Genomic DNA, 18,349 nt, shown 5'->3' with positions numbered 1-18,349 from the left:
AGTAAGAGTCAGTGGAAGTTTGAAGTTCCTTGGAGTAGCCCAGTCGATCGAGCTGGATTCGGCTGCGTATCTGGCAGCCTCAGTCAGGGAGAGGGGGTTTGGACTACAGGATTTTGACCGTGATTGCAGTACCATTTCTGGCCAGATTCCAACATCCATCCATTTTTACCACTTGTCCTGTTTTGGGGTTGCGGGGGGTACTGGAGCCTGACTCAGCTGCAAAACATGCAACCTGGGGATAGGTTGATTGGCAACACTAAATTGGTCCTGGTGTGTGAATGTGAGTGTGAATGTTGTCTGTCTATCTGTGTTGGCACTGTGATGAGGTGGCAACTTGTCCAGGGTGTACTCCGTCTTCCGCCCGAATGCAACTGAGATTCCAACATATGGCTTCTCTAATGTGACTAGCAGATATTAAAGTTCAGCTATAGTAGAATAAATTACAAAAAGGCTTTCAATGGCAAAAAAATGTTTGAAACAGCTTTTTGCATCTAATAAAAATGGGCCAGGAGAAAGGGCAGTTGCATGCCGTACAATTTTTTTCTGTCAAAATGTCAACACCTTTGGCATGCATCCATTCATCCATTTTCTACCGCTTGTCCCTATCGGGGTCGCAGGAGCTGCTGGAGCCTATCTCAGCTGCATTCGGTCGGAAGGCGGGGTACACACCCTGAACAAGTTGCCACCTCATTGCAGCATCACTGCCAAAATGCCTTATTAACACATATTTCCAGGTCTTTGCGGGCCACATCTGTGGCCCCCCCGGGCCTTGAGTTTGGCACCTATGCATTAGAACTACAGTATGTCACTTACTGCACATCTGCATGTTGAAGTGGGTCAAGTGCATTGCCAAAGGGCACACAGGAGTTTATTTGCAGCACTTGAGGAGTGAGTGTGTTAATGCAAGTAACAGTGCCAACACACACCAATAAACTTTTTTTGGCAGCATATTACTATTGCAGTACAGTGTTTCCCACTATTTGTGGTGGTGTGGTCGGGTGGCGGGAGGTGGTGGTGGGGAGGGGGGGTGTTGCGCTGCGCACACACACAGCTAAAAGTCGTCTGCTTTAACAGCATAATTACACAGTATATTGGACATCTGTGTTGCTGAATCTTTTGCAATTTGTTCAATTAATATTGGAGAAGTCAAATTAGAAAGACGGAGTTGGGAAGCTTTAGCCTTTAGCCACACAAACACACGATGATTCCTTGTTTAAAATTCACGGAGGTGAAACTTTAGTATGGATCACAGCGGACATGGATCCCGACTACATGTCAACCAGCAGGTTTCGGTGAGAAAATTGTGCTTAAAAAGTCGCCTCTTACCGGATATCAGCTCAGCTTGTGCCGTCCATACAGCTGCCGTCGACTTCCCCGAGACACTGCGCGTCAACACCCGGCCGTGGACGTACACTTCCGACTATCAGGTACTGTTAAACTCTGTAAAACACTAGCAACACAATAGAAAGATAAGAGATTTCCCAGAATTGTCCAAGTAAATGTCCCTAAAAACATATGAGTCCGTCTTAATGCAACGCGATTGCAATTGCGTTTTTTTTTTTTAACTTGTTTTTTTTTTTTTTTTCTAGTCCGTCGCTATCAATATCCTTAAACACGAATCTTTCATCCTCACTCAAATTAATGGGGAAATTGTCGTTTTCTCGGTCTGAATAGCTGTTTTTGTTGGAGGCTCCCATTAAAATCAATGTGAATATATGAGGAGCCATCAACATGTGACGTCATCGTCTGAGACTTCCGGTAGAGGCAGGGCTTTTCTCCAGTTGCGAACTTTATCATGGATGTTTTCTACTAAATCCTTTCAGCAAAAATATGGCAATATCGCGAAATGATCAAGTATGACACATAGAATGGACCTGCTATCCCCGTTTAAATAAGAAAATCTCATTTCAGTCGGCCTTTAAATGCAACATGAAAACAAAGAGTGAGTCTCCATTAAACACACACTTTTCCACCCATGGGACGTTCAATGTGCTTATGTGTGTGGGTGTGGGCCGTCTAGTCCATCACTTGCTTGTCCCTACTGACCTGAAGGACAGAGAGTCCTAATGAACGTCCCAAAGGCCACCAGTGTGGGCTTTTAACAGACACACACACACGCACACACACACACACACACACACACACACACACACACACACACACACACACACGCACACACATTCACAAAGAAGCAAATAGTACTCACACACAAAAAGGCCAGAGGTTACATGCTAAAGTGGATGCGGGGGACGTGACCGTGTCAGTGACATCATTTTCACAGTGCAGATGTCTTTAAAGGTGTAACCATGACAACCGCTCTTGAACGTGGATGAGATAATCTCTACAAATTGGGGGGAGGCTTTGTGTTTGGATGAAAATAACCAAATAGCAGGTTTGTATCTGGGTTTTTTTGCTTAAGAACTAGTAAAAAAAAACAACCCAGTCCAAACATGATTGTGTTACGACTGAAATAGAACGTAAAATTATTGTGTAAATGCTTTTTCAGCAAAATTATCTGTTTGGCTAACTTTGCATGTATACACATCAGACAAAAATGTGGTTACTTGACACTGTTTACATATGATAAGATTCAGAGGTGGGTAGAGTAGCCAGAAATTGTACTCAAGTAAGAGTACTGTTACTTTAGAGATTTATTACTCAAGTAAAAGTAAGGAGTAGTCATCCAAATATTTACTGGAGTAAAAGTAAAAAGTATGTTTTGAAACAAATACTTATGTTCTGAGTAACTGATGAGTAACCTGTTTGTTTAATGATTACGGCAACAAATAATGCACAAAAACATAAAAATAGCAATGAGCAATTTCAGAGCCAGGAATATCTCTTAAGCAACTAAAACAATAATATATATTAAATAATAATACATTACAATAAAAAAATTAAGGCAAATTGAGCCACAATAACAGCACTAAAGGCTCAGTAGGCATTGATTGATTGATTGATTGATTGATTGATTGAAACTTGTATTAGTAGATTGCACAGTACAGTCCATATTCCGTACAATTGATCACTAAATGACAACACCCCAGTAAGTTTTTGAAGGTTAATCAATTACTTAATAAATGACCAAGTTGAGGTGATCTACCTCATATATACGTATACATACACACACATATCATACATATATATATACATATACATATTATATATATATATATATATATATATATATATATATATATATATATATATATATATATATATATATATATATATACATACACACACACACACGCATACTATTATATATACAGTATATAATTTCATTTATATTCATTTATTTTGCCGTTTTTATTCACATGTTAAAGGTGTGTTAATGAATATACATGCACGTTTAACATATAGATTCCTATCTTTCATGAAGACGAGAATATAAGCTTGTGTATTACCTGATTCTGATGACTTGCATTGATTGGAATCAGACAGTAGTGCTGATAACATCCACGTTTTCAAATGGAGGAGAAAAAAAAGTTCCTCCTTTCTGTCTAATACCACATGAAAGTCGTTGGTTTTTGGCATCTTATTTGTCCAGCTTCCATATTCGTTTTTATACACTTCACAAGAAATACATTGGCGGCAAACTCCGTAGCTTACTAGTTTGTTTGCGCTGGCTTTCGGAGACTCTTATTTTGTTAGCGCAGGCGCGATGGAGCGGCACTTTTATTGTGAAGACAGGAACTGTGCGATTAGTGTTTAGGCTTTTGACGAAAAGTACGGTTGAAATAAAAAGTGTCTTCTTTCCTTTACACTTTTGATTGATTGATTGAAACGTTTATTAGTAGATTGCACAGTACAGTACATATTCCGTACAATTGACCACTAAGTGGTAACACCCCAATAAGTTTTTCAACTTGTTTAAGTCGGGTCATGTGACCGCCTGGCTCTGTTTGATTGGTCCAACGTCACGAGTGACTGCATGTGATTGGTGAAACGCAGGCATGCGTAGATCCTACTTTGAAGGTCTGTGACAAACCAAAACAAACACTAAAAGATCGATAAAAAAAGTAGCGAGCTGAATTTAAATAAATGGAGCAGAGTAAAAGTAGCGTTTCTTTTCTATAAATATACTAAAGTAAAAGTATGTTGCATAAAAACTACTCTTAGAAGTACAATTTATCCCAAAAGTTACTCAAGTAGATGTAACGGAGTAAATGTAGCGCGTTACTACCCACCTCTGATAAGATTAGCAGGCTAGCCGTTTTGGCTAGTTTTGCCAGTATACAACTTAGAGTCAAATATTTTGTTATTTCACGCATGCTAGCTCTTTTTGCTCAGATTGCATGTATACACCTCATTAAGAACTGGTAAAAAAGTTTTAAAATGATTGTATAGCACGTGAAATAGGAGAAAAAATGTGTAGGAATGTTTTTTTCAGCCAAAAAGCTAATATTAGCATGGTAGCAGTTTGGCAAACTTTGCATGTATACACATCAAACAAATATTTTGTTACTTGACACATGCTAACTGTTAGCATTTATAAGATTAGCAGGCTGGCCTTTTTGGCTAATTTTGCCAGTGTACACCTCAGAGTCGAATATTTTGTTATTTCACGCATGCTAGCTCTTTTTGCTCATATTGCAGATACACACCTGTCATTGCTGGTTTACGAGCAGACGAGCATGTTCGGCAGCACACAATCAAGGAGTACTTACAAACAGACAGTGTGTAAACAGAAAAGGGAGAACGGACACATTTTGGCTTAAAAACTAACAATAAAAGTGAGGTGGCGACTTGTCCATGGTGTACCCCGCCTTCCGCCCGATTGTAGCTGAGATAGGCACCAGCGCCCCCCGCGACCCCTAAAAGGGAATAAGCGGTAGGAAATGGATGGATGGATGGAATAAAAGTGAAGTTATAACACTGAAACACCCTCAGGAAGAGGTGGTTCAAGACATAGCTTACTAGCTAGCGGCTAAAGTCCAGTCCCAGTGGGCAGTGTTTTAGCTACTTCTAAATCACTAATCTTCGCCTCCATGGCGATAAATACAGTAAGTTTCTTACACGTATCATCCCTGTAGGACAACGAATAGCTAAACATGTTTCACTACACACCGTAGCTCACCGGCATCAAAATGTAAACAAACGCGGATCTACACCTGACATCCACTCTAATGATACCAAGTACAGGAGCACACCTAGTCGATACTACTATGATTACGTTGATATTTTTTGGCATCACAACATCTTCTTTCTTTCCACCCGCTGTGCGCGCGAATGACTGTGGCCGACTTCCTCTCGCGGCCCTCTACAGGGGGGAGGGTGCCCGGGGGGGCGGGCCGGACGGATGCCCGGCCTAGGACTGGCGGTGGAGGCATGTGGAGGGGGAGTGGGCCAGGCGTCGCCTGTGGGGGGAGCATGTGCGGAAGCCAGCTATGAAGCAGCTGCAGGTGAGTGGATAACCCAGCTGGAACAGGTTGTCTAATCACCTGTCTCTCTATTTAAAGCAGGGTGAGGAGCCCGGAAGGAGAAGGGAGCCCAGAAAGACTGAGGGGGACGAGAGGGACTCGACAGAGTAGAAAGTAAAAGAAAAACAAAACTCTGTAAATGTCTGCTAATCAAGCCTGATCATTCTCTGTCACCAAGATCCCAAAACCAGAGGGTGGTACAAAAGCCAATAATGCAATTTTTGTGATCCGCTTTATTTAGAAAAGTATTAAAAAGTACCGAAAAGTATCGAAATAATCTTGGTTCCGGTACCAAAATATTCGTATCGGGACAACACTATATTGTGGGTATACACTTAAAGAGTTTAATATTCTGTTGAAGCTGTCTGGCTAGCATGCTTGCTACAAGCAATTCAGTTCGGCTTTAGCTTTTTGGCATTCGCACGCAATTTCTACCAAAATTGCTTTTTCTAGTTGAAAGTGTGATTATTTGTATACTTGACTGTGTGTCATGTATAAAAAAAACAACTGCTTCACTTCAGAAAGATGCTTTTATATACTCATTATGGACTGAATGATCGGACTGTGTAGGGAATTCAATAATTTCCCTTCTTTCTGGACATGTACATCAAATACAGATTTTGGCATGAGGTTAGTCTTTCTACGATCGTCCATGTTGACAAAGTCGACCTCAATTAGTACTTTAGGTCAGGGGGAGAAGGTAAGGTGTCAGATTGCAAAACTAGCAACGTGTACAACTGGCATCCTCTAGGGAAGGTGCGATTAGGACACAAGGAATGAGGGTGGAAGGTTGCCGATTGAGTGAGCAGGTTGCCAGGCGATGTGTGTGTGTGTGTGTGTGTGTGTGTGTGTGTGAGTGTGTGTGTGTGTGTGTGTGTGTGTGTGTGTGTGTGTGTGTGTGTGTGTGTGCGTGTGTATGTGTGTGTGTGTTTGTGTGTGTGTGTGTCATGCTTGGAAGGAGCTGTGGTTCAATGATGCTGACTGACCTACTTTTAATCAAAAAAGAAAGAACAATCGAATGTTATGAGAAAACAAGCGGAGTGGAGAAAAAAACAACGTGAAGTAAAAGAGTAAGAATTTAGAAATTAATAATCATATTTTCTTGTCACAACATAATCATTCGTTAGTTACATAGGTAATTAGTAGATAATCATAACGTTTTGCAAAACTCAATTAATGTAGTCTGGTCAGGATCAGGAGGAAGATGAAGATTATCCGAGCTAAAAGAAGTAGCAGTGTCGACTGTACTATGAATTGTTGACATAAGACAATATAAGTATCATCATGTGCACACAACTAGAGAAAACATACAAACAAATACTAATGTGCAGTGCAAATAACAACGATGAAGTTCGGATTGTAGTATTATATCAGTATTTAAGTACGTATTTCAAGTCAGTTAAATATCTGTTGATATCTATCTACTAATGCATGAATTGTTGTTTAAATATTATTTCAAATGAAATGGTATATCTTGCTCTTAAAATGTTTAACTCCTGTTTCTATTCCCATGTTGAACAGAATGTTGTTTCAAGCCACAGCTGAGTTCTGCATGGATGTTGCTCAATTTGCATAATTTATGTGATGTTTTTCTCCTATCTTGTTTTTTAACTGCTAAGGGCTAAAATAAAAACGGTACAATGATAAATTGCGGTAAAACTCCCAAAACGGTTAGTATTGAAATTATTATAAAACCATGATTGATAATTGCATGAATACACAGACCGGTTAGCACTAGCGAGGTGGCTGGTTTAAACGCTAACATAAATAAATGAGACATTAACATATTTGTGATACGACACATAAATTTACAAACCCTGTTTCCATATGAGTTGGGAAATTTTGTTAGATGTAAATAAAAACGGAATACAATGATTTGCAAATCCTTTTCAACCCATTTTCAATTGAATGCACTACAAAGACAAGATATTTGATGTTCAAACTCATAAACGTATTTTTTTTTTGCCAACAATAATTAACTTAAAATTTCATGGCTGCAACACGTGCCAAAGTAGTTGGGAAAGGACATGTTCACCACTGTGTTACATCACCTTTTCTTTTAACAACACTCAATAAACATTTGGGAACTGAGGAAACTAATTGTTGTAGCTTTGAAAGCGGAATTGTTTTCCATTCTTGTTTTATGTAGAGCTCCAGTCGTTCAACAGTCCGGGGTCTCCGCTGTCGTATTTTACGCTTCATAATGCACCACACATTTCGATGGGGGACAGGTCTGGACTGCAGGCCGCCCAGGAAAGTACCCGCACTCTTTTTTTACGAAGTCATGCTGTTGTAACATGTGCTGAATGTGGCATGCCATTGTCTTGCTGAAATAAGCAGGGTTGTCCATGAAAAAGACGGCGCTTAGATGGCAGCATATGTTGTTCCAAAACCTGTATGTACCTTTCAGCATTAATGGTGCCTTCACAGATGTGTAAGTTACCCATGCCTTGGGCACTAATGCACCCCCATACCATCACAGATGCTGGCTTTTGAACTTTGCGTCGATAGCATTCTGGATGGTTCGCTTCCCCTTTGGTCCGGATGACACGATGTCGAATATTTCCAAAAACAATTTGAAATGTGGACTCGTCAGACCACAGAAAACTTTTCCACTTTGCATCAGTCCATTTTAGATGATCTCAGGCCTGGAGAAGCCGGCGGCGTTTCTGGATGTTGTTGATAAATGGCTTTCGCTTTGCATCGTACAGCTTTAACTTGCAGTTACAGATGTAGCGACGAACTGTATTTAGTGACATTGTTTTTTTGAAGTGTTCCTGAGCCCAAGTGGTGATATCCTTTAGAGATTAATGTCGGTTTTTGATACGGTGCCGTCCGAGGGATCGAAAGTCACGGTCATTTAATGTTGGTTTCCGGCCATGCCGCATTCATGGAGTGATTTCTCCAGATTCTCTCAACATTTTGATGATATTATGGACCGTAAATGTTCAAATCCCTAAATTTCTTGCAATTGCACTTTGAGGAACGTTGTTCTTAAACTGTTTGACTATTTGCTCATGCAGTTGTGAACAAAGGAGTGTACCTCTTTCTTGTGAAAGACTGAGCATTTTTGGGAAGCTGTTTTTATACCCAATCATGGCACCCACCTGTTCCCAATTAGCCTGCAAACCCGTGGGATGTTCCAAATAAGTGTTTGATGAGCATTCCTCAACTTTATTAGTATTTATTGAGACCGTTCCCAACTTCTTTTTCACGTGTTGCTGGCATCAAATTCTAAAGTTAATGATTATTTGCATAAAAAAAGTTTATCAGTTCATCAAATATATTGTCTTTGTAGCATATTCAACTGACAATGGGTTGAAAATTATTTGCAAATCATTGTATTCTGTTTATATTTACATCTAACACTATTCCCCAACTCACATGGAAACAGGGTTTGTACAAAGCAACTCTCTATTGTTTGTATCTTATTTTTGCCGCTAATCTTACTGAGGCTAAAAAGCTACTTTCAGCTAACATTTTTATGTCACTTAACAGTGGGACCATTGATGTCAACGTTGCACCGATGAAGACCACAACAGAAGCTAAACCAACAGAGGAACCAACCAGGAACTCTCAGGTTGCTGGCACGGCCGCAACATTAGTCACACAAACTACAAATAGTACCAATAAGAGTACCGGTACCAATAAAGAATATCAATATTGGTATCAGTATCGATAAAATCCTAACGATATACTATGTCTCACAGTCAAAATCTATCATCGTTGCATCAACAGAGTCCCTCAGAGGCCTCGGTGCCAGAAACAGAAAAGAGGAACTCCTTTGTTTGGATTTAAAAAGTCAAACACAGACCAAATGGTAAACAGCAAATCATGCTGCCAGATAAGGATGCAACGATTATAGATTTTGACTGTGAGACATAAGGATGTATATCGTTAGGGCTTTATCGATAACGATACTAATATTGATATACTTTATTGATACCAGTACTCTTATCGGTATTATATTTAATTTGTGTGACTAATAATGGTGTGGCTCATTTGGTAGAGCAGCTGTGCCATCAACCAGAGGGTTCCTGGTTCGATACCTAGCTTCCACAACATATAAGATACTTCCCCCTTGCATGACAGCACCGCCACCAGTGTGTGAATGTGTGTGTGAATGGGGGAATGTGGTAATGAAGTCAAGGTGCTTTGAGTAACTTGAAGGGAGAAAAGCGCTATACATGTATAACCCATTTACCAGTTAAACATGTGAAAAAATGCATCTTTATTAGAACAAAATCAACATCATTGTGTAACATCTCAATTATTTTATCAACACCTGCTTTTTAGGTCTTAAACAAGTCAACTATGTGTGCATGTGCAAGGTGCAATGCAGTTGTCATCTTGTAAAGAACACAAGATGTTTACATCCTGTAATTTGATTTTGATATTATTCTTTTATCTTGATGGATTGAAAATGAACACCAATGAGTTGACTGATCAATATTACCACAAATGTTATTCAGAAAGTGTAAATAACGACAAATAAAGATAGAATACTATTAACCGCAACATGTAAGTGTAAAAAAAACAACATTATGATTGATATAATTTGAGAATGTGCTTGTTTTATTTTTAAACAAAGAAAACAATTGGAAGTTGTCTTTATTTTTAAGTTATCGTGCCTTGATTTTACCAGTCTGGCCGAAAAGATTTTTCTCCATGTGACCCCCGATCTAAAATGAGTTTGACACCCCTGTACTATATCGTCATTAAAATTGCCTGTATTGGGATACATATTCTTGTCCATATACTGCAGCAGCGTTTTTCAACCACAGGGCCAGGGCCCATTGTTGGGCCGCCAAAAATAATCTGCCTATAGCACAGCACCACTACAGGACTTTATTTATTACTTACAAAATGTTACATAATATTCCCGTCAAGCACTTGTAAAAAGTTGCTGGAACAGCATTCATTTAAGAGCAAACCCAAAATGATGGCGTTTCATTAATATTATTGCTTACCTTGGCACCGGTGCCGTTATGGAACTGAGGTTTGGCAGCCAACCCAAAAGTAATCAAAAGAAATAGAAGTTAGGAGAATAAACAAAAAGTTCTTCAATGGACTGTACAAAGTGTTCTTTCAGTGGAATGGCAGAATGACAAGAATGCACCCAGAACTGAGGCCATATGGAAAAACAGAGGAGAAGGCTCAAATTACAGAAATGCTTGGTGGATCTGAGAGCATCTCAGCAAATAGTGACTGCACTTCAGGTAGACTTGTCAGCACAAATGAAGGAAGTCCTGCAGATGGACCAAGTCTAGTTTTTTATATATAAAATATGTATTTGATAAATAAAGTGAAAAAAGATCAGTGAAATTGGGATGTGTGTTTATATAGAATTTTAAGAAAAAAATACTGTATCGTGCTCAATATCATTATCTGGTAATACATTTCTCGAGACATATTCTCGTCCATATAGCAGCGTTTATTAACCATAGGGCCAGGGCCCATCGTTGGGCCACCTAAAGGGCTCACAAAAAATATCTGTTTCTCAGCTGTGGTCCATGTGGACTGCAGCTGTACTCACTTGTAATACATTTTCCACTACTTGTGACAGTAAGGACAGCCACTACAGGTATTTATTTATTACTTATAAGATGTTACACAATATCTCCATCTGGCAGGGCCCACTTAATGCATGGGCTTACCTGGGCTGAAGCCCAGGGGCCCCCACCCTATAAGGGGACCCCAACTTGACGACGGAATGCAATGATTGGTGTTAATGGCTGCCAATCACAGACAGCTCTGCTTCATGTGGCGATTGTGTAGTATTGGCTGCTTTGTTTTTTCCTACACCTCCAAGCAGGGCTCGAACCCATGTCGCCAATGGGAAAGGCAAGTGCGCTGACTACTGAGCTAAAAGCAAGGGCAGTCTCCAGATCGCTAGCACTATTCTTGAAGTTGACTGGCCTCTCTTCCACTCGCACGGACGTGCATGTGCCCGTCACAAAGGATATGTAGTCAATGACATTTTTATTTTTATTTTATTGATGATATTTTTGAATTGTTGCTGTTTTGTTTAGTAAAATCCCATTTTTTTCCATTTAAACTATGTTTATGGGTAGCCAACCTTTTTGGGAGAGTCCCGAATTTCAGTGCCTCTCCCGAAAGTCTCCTGGAGCCACCATTATCAGCAGAAGGGACATCATGTCTAAAACATGGTGAGTAAGAAGAGGAAATATGTGTCCTATATCTATGTATTTACCTATATCTGCTGCTGTATGGGCAGTTTGAATTTTCTTCTGATGATTACTTTTATTTTAGCATACACTGCATTAACTGATGGCTAATTATGCAATGTTCAGCTTTTTTGTATTTTTTTATTTTTTTGTAATTTTATTTACTAAACTATAACCACCATCCACCATTTGCACAGGTACGGTGGACAGCTATTTATTTTTTTCAAGGATATATATATATATATATATATATATATATACACACTATTATATATATAAGTACATGAAAAAATATACAGTACAGGCTAAAAGTTTGGAAACACTTAATTTCAATGTGTTTTCTTAACTTTAATGACTATTTACATTGTAAAATTTGACAGCCCTAATATATGTATATCTAGGTATGTGTATGTATATATATATATATATATATATATATATATATATATATATATATATATATATATATATATATATATGTATATATATATATATATATATATATATACATACATACATATATATATATATATATACATATATATATATATATATATATATATCCATCCATCCATCCATCCATTTTCTACCGCTTATTCCCTTTCGGGGTCGCGGGGGGCGCTGGCGCCTATCTCAGCTACAATCGGGCGGAAGCATATATATATATATATATATATATATATATACATACATATATATGTATACACATATATATATATACATATATATATATATATATATATATATATATATAACTACATATACAGATATATATGTATGACATGATATTATTGTTGAAAAATAATGTATAATTTGAGCAAGCTAAGCAGATGGCACAACAGCAGCATTAAATATAATTAAAACAATCTGACAATATTGGCTCATAACCTCTAAACCAGAATTCTAAGAGACGAGGAGACCCCTATCTGTTATTTACCCCCCGCCCCCCCAACACTTTCACGCCATCAGCGTCTCAAACACGCAGATGAACAGAGAGGGGGAGGACAAGGCAAGGGGGTAAAGAAAAAAAAAACTAAACAAAGAGAGATTGCAGGGGATTACATTTTTTTAAATACTGAAGCAGGTTTACAACTGATTTCATAACATTCATTCAAATGATGATGCTGAAATACAGTAGCTGGATTAGATTGTAAAATGATATTGTTATTGATGTCTGACAATGATGATTCTCTTTCATAATTACTTCAAATGTAACATTTAGGACTAATAACAAAAATGAGAACATTAAGAAAATCATAACAGGCACCAATATTTCCGACACTATGACCGTCCCGCTGTAAATAAATCATAACCAGTCATTTTTGTGCTTTGATTCCTTCTCAGACGTGTACATGATGACTTCTTTGTTTCTTTCATGGACAAAAAAAAAGACTCCTGAAAATACTCAAATAAAAAAAATAAAAAAATCCTCAGGCTAACGCTGAAATCCCTGTAAATAAATCATCCCCTTCACCTTTGTTATAACATATTCATGTCAAACAAAGAGAGCGTTTAGCAATGCCTTCAGGCTGACAGCGGAAGGCACGCCCACCTGCAACAGCCGATACTTTCTATTAACAGTAATATTATTTTTCTTTACATAAACCTTGAAAGGATCCCTATCAACATGCTGTATAATAATAACTGCACAATATTAGCTTGCTGTCAGGATTTAAACCAATCCATTAATTGATCAAAATTCATGTCAGATGAACTATACTGCAAATTGAGAATAATACACAATAATTACATCTTAAGTGTGTCCAGAAGACTTGAATACAAATATGTATTTCTACCGTCTTCCATGTATTTTCTAATATCTCACATTGACGCCAAACAACCTTCATTCATTTTACATCCTTAATCCTCCTGCTACCGTTAATTACATACTATTGCTCAATATTTCTAATTGCTGCATCAATGTAGTCATACAGTGTGCTCGTGTACTACAAAGTGGGTCAGCATACATCCTCATTAGCACATCTGGCCCCCCCCAAAGATCCCCTCCATACCGTTCCTTTTTCAGCTGCACCCCCCACCCTTACCCCCTTCGTGCACCTACATTCTATACTGGCCAATGAAAAACACCCCGAGTCAGCAGGGCTCCCTAGCAACAGTGCCACCAGGGATGGAAGGATGAAAGTGAGGAGAGATTGAAAGGAGGGCGATATGGAGGAAGTGGGGGTCGGGGCAGTAGGGGGTGGCGGAAAGGCAGAACATCATTGGGGAGTTAGGGGGTGTGAGACCGGGGGTCTTTTAGCTATTATCGTGTGTGTGTGTGTGTGTGTGTGTGTGTGTGTGTGTGTGTGTGTGTGTGTGTGTGTGTGTGTGTGTGTGTGTGTGTATTTCTACCCTTCTTGAGACATCAACAAAGAAAAGTACCTTCCATATGAGGACCGGTGAACAAGTTAGGACCCATATCATGGTCCCAATATGGAAAACCATTGCATTTAATAGAGCAGTGGTTCTCAAATGGTGGTACGCGTATCCCTGGGGGTACTTGAAGGTATGTCAAGGGGTACGTGAGATTTTTTTTTAAATATTCTAAAAATAGCAACAATTCAAAAATCCTTTATAAATATATTTATTGAATAATACTTCAACAAAACATGAATGTAAGTTCATAAACTGTGAAAAGAAATGCGACAATGCAATATTCAGTGTTGACAGCTAGATTTTTTGTGGACATGTTCCATAAATATATATGTTAAAGATTTCTTTTTTGTGAAGAAATGTTTAGAATTAAGTTCATGAATCCAGATGGATCTCTATTACAATCCCCAAAGAGGGTACTTTAAGTTGATGATTACTTCTATGTGTAGAAATCTTTATTTATAAGTGAATCACTTGTTTATTTTTCAACAATTTTTTAGTTATTTTTATATCTTTTTTTCCAAATTGTTCAAGAAAGACCACTACAAATGAGCAATATTTTGCACTGTTATACAATTTAATAATTCAGAAACTGATGACATAGTGCTGTATTTTACTTCTTTATCTCTTTTCTACCAAAAATGCTTTGCTCTGATTAGGGGGTACTTGAATTTTAAAAAGTTCACAGGGGGTACATCACTGAAAAAAGGTTGAGAACCACTGTAATAAAGAATGTCTCATCTGCACCCCTGGTGGTGAAATACATCATAATTAGGGTGGTCCCAAAAAGCAGGGATTTTTCAAATGTTTATATAGAAACATACTGTAATAACTTGAAGTAAATAATGAAGGTTAAAAACCAATTCCAAACCAAAACTTCAACAACAACAACAACAACAAAATCATTAAAAGCAATCTATTTCTCACAATGTGTTGACTTTTTTCTTATAAAATTTGGAACAATTTCACATATTCTTTCTGTTTCGGTAATATTGCAATATTTTCTTGGAATATATATATTTCAAAAAATTTTAAATTATTACTTTTTAATGCAAAATGGTGACACTTGTCATATAAAATTCAGACTTTTAAAACAATATTGTCAATTTCTTTGTTGTTTTTGTAAAATACTGACATTTTTTAAGTAAAATTAGGACTTTTAACACAATTTTGCTCAATTAAATTTAGATGATGATAATAATATTGCTAACATTTTAAAGTTTTCTTATAAAATTGTGACATTTGTTGAGTAAAGTGACCCCTTTCAAAAAATTGCCAAAATTTTAAGATTTTGTTGTAAAATTGCGTTTGTTATTCCAACTTTTATCACAATATTGCAGAAATGTTCAGTTTTTCTTGTAAAATTGATTTGTGTGGAGTAAGATTACGACTTTTATTATAATACTGCTAAAATTCAAAGTTTTTTCTTGTGGAATTTCAACTCATTTTTCACAACAAGCTTTTTTATATTTGCATAGTACCGTATATTTCAGACTATAATTCGCAGTTTTTTTCATAGTTTGGCCAAGGGTGCGACTTATACTCAGGAGCGACTTATGTGTGAAATTATTAACACATTACCCTGAAATAACAAATATTATTATTCATCTCATTCACGTAACGTAAATGTATAGCATGTTCTATATGTTATAGTTATTTGAATGACTCTTACCATAATATGTTACATTAACATACCAGGCACCTTCTCCGTTGGTTATTTATGCGTCATATAACGTACACTTATTCAGCCTGTTGTTCAGTATTCTTTATTTATTTTAAATTGCCTTTCAAATGTCTATTCTTGGTGTTGGGTTTTGTCAAATAAATTTCCCAAAAAATGCGACTTATACCCGAGTGCGACTTATACTCCGAAAAAATGCGATATGTATATATTATTAATGGTGTAAATACTAATCTTTATATATGTAGAAAAGGCGGTAAAAAAAAAAAAAAAAAAATTAAGTGAAAAAAAAAAGTATGTTAAAATTGTTTAACAAACAATTTAATATTATTTTACCATACACATAAAAGTGGTACTCTTTTTTCATTTACAGTAATACATGGTAAAAACAACTATAGAAAAAAAATGTCATCTTAGTCACCAGAATTTTACTGTAACAATAACAGTTTTACAATTTTTCCATTTATAGTAATGTACGGTACAAAAACAATGACCGTATAACTTATGGTAAAATAAAAAACAACAACTAGCAGTTCAGTAGCCAGAATTTAACAGCAAAAATTATTATACCGCTTTTTCCATTTACAGTACTGCACTGTAAAAACAACAACCGCAAATTTACGATAAAAAAAAAAACAGGCAGGTCAGTAACCAAAATTTTACTGTGGTACCGGTTTCAATTTACAGTAACACTGTAAAGACGACCATACAATTATGGTAAAATAAAACTGCCAGCTGAGCTAAGAGACATTTCCTGTAAACATAACAGTGATGTAAAAACAACCATAGAATTTAGGGTAAAAATCTGGCAAACCATTCACCAGAATTTTGCCGTAAAAGTACCAGTGTTAGCGTTTAGTTTTTTTTTCATTTACAGTGATGGACTGTAAAGTAAAAAACAAAAACATGAAATTCTGATGACTGAGTGGTCAGTTTTTAAAATCTAATTATTTTTGTATGTTTTTTTCTGTTTTTCTTTGTTTTACTTCTTGTGTTGGTGTATGTCCGACAATACGCATTTAGCACATTTGTGTTGTAAAAATTTAAAGCAGGAAAAAACTAAGGGCCTGATCTACTCACATCCAAATAACAAGTAGTAAATAGTGTGTACTATTCGTGGGTGTGATCCTAAAACTGCATGTACAATTGATAAGAAGTACAAAAGTGGTGCAGACTTAAATGAGGTTTTGTGTGTACTACTCGCTGTCACACCATGGAGACACTCATTTACTGCACATAATAATGAACATGATGCGGCACACACATAATATGTACCAACTTTTCTGGGCAATATAGAATCCCAATTTAGACAACAGAACCTATCATAGGGTTGTGTTCTGGAAGGTGCTTGACGGTGTACTGATGGCACGCTGCATCCAAATGCATTAAAAATATGCATGTTGCAATAAGTTATTTTCAAAGGGGATATATTAATAATATACAGTACAGGCCAAAAGTTTGGACTCACCTTCTCATTTAATGTGTTTTATTTATTCCATCCATCCATCATCTTCCGCTTATCCGAGGTCGGGTCGCGGGGGCAACAGCCTAAGCAGGGAAACCCAGACTTCCCTCTCCCCAGCCACTTCGTCTAGCTCTTCCCGGGGGATCCCGAGGCGTTCCCAGGCCAGCCGGGAGACATAGTCTTCCCAACGTGTCCTGGGTCTTCCCCGTGGCCTCCTACCGGTTGGACGTGCCCTAAACACCTCCCTAGGGAGGCGTTCGGGTGGCATCCTGACCAGATGCCCGAACCACCTCATCTGGCTCCTCTCGATGTGAAGGAGCAGCGGCTTTACTTTGAGTTCTTCCCGGATGGCAGAGCTTCTCACCCTATCTCTAAGGGAGAGCCCCGCCACACGGCGGAGGAAACTCATTTCGGCCGCTTGTACCCGTGATATTATCCTTTCGGTCATGACCCAAAGCTCATGACCATAGGTGAGGATGGGAACGTAGATCGACCGGTAAATTGAGAGCTTTGCCTTCCGGCTCAGCTCCTTCTTCACCACAACGGACCGGTACAACGTCCGCATTACTGAAGACGCCGCACCGATCCGCCTGTCGATCTCAAGATCCACTCTTCCCTCACTCGTGAACAAGACTCCTAGATACTTGAACTCTTCCACTTGGGGCAGGGTCTCCTCCCCAACCCGGAGATGGCACTCCACCCTTTTCCGGGCGAGAACCATGGACTCGGACTTGGAGGTGCTGATTCTCATTCCGGTCGCTTCACACTCGGCTGCGAACCGATCCAGCGAGAGCTGAAGATCCCGGTCAGATGAAGCCATCAGGACTACATCATCTGCAAAAAGCAGAGACCTAATCCTGCGGTTACCAAACCGGAACCCCTCAACGCCTTGACTGCGCCTAGAAATTCTGTCCATAAAAGTTATGAACAGAATCGGTGACAAAGGACAGCCTTGGCGGAGTCCAACCCTCACTGGAAATGTGTTCGACTTACTGCCGGCAATGCGGACCAAGCTCTGGCACTGATCGTACAGGGAACGGACCGCCACAATAAGACAGTCCGATACCCCATACTCTCTGAGCACTCCCCACTGGACTTCCCGAGGGACACGGTCGAATGCCTTTTCCAAGTCCACAAAGCACATGTAGACTGGTTGGGCAAACTCCCATGCACCCTCAAGAACCCTGCCGAGAGTATAGAGCTGGTCCACAGTTCCACG

General features: G+C 38.4%; 2 protein-coding genes across 19 annotated transcripts in view; one reads left to right on the top strand and one right to left on the bottom strand.

Moving 5' to 3' along the window:
- The window catches only part of LOC133535094 (calcium/calmodulin-dependent protein kinase type 1D-like), a 510,841-nt gene that overhangs the window by 258,977 nt on the left and 233,515 nt on the right, over positions 1-18,349 (top strand). The window lies entirely within an intron of this gene.
- Positions 1-18,349, bottom strand: part of nfasca (neurofascin homolog (chicken) a) — a 179,776-nt gene that overhangs the window by 96,712 nt on the left and 64,715 nt on the right. For 15 of the 18 annotated variants that reach the window (XR_009802139.1, XR_009802138.1, XR_009802140.1 and 12 more), the window contains exon 2: positions 1,327-1,450. The exons of 2 other annotated variants lie outside the window; for them this stretch is intronic. The gene's annotated coding sequence lies outside the window, so the exon portion shown is untranslated. Of the gene's footprint in view, positions 1-1,326; positions 1,451-10,393; positions 10,418-18,349 lie in introns of all 18 variants that reach the window. One more of the 18 variants, XM_061874516.1, reaches the window with a different exon arrangement.

The sequence above is a fragment of the Nerophis ophidion genome, linkage group LG16 (genome assembly GCF_033978795.1).
Source record: "Nerophis ophidion isolate RoL-2023_Sa linkage group LG16, RoL_Noph_v1.0, whole genome shotgun sequence".
Lineage (NCBI taxonomy): Eukaryota > Metazoa > Chordata > Actinopteri > Syngnathiformes > Syngnathidae > Nerophis > Nerophis ophidion.
Note: the sequence above shows the minus strand (reverse complement) of the source record. Positions and strands in the feature narration are given on the sequence as shown.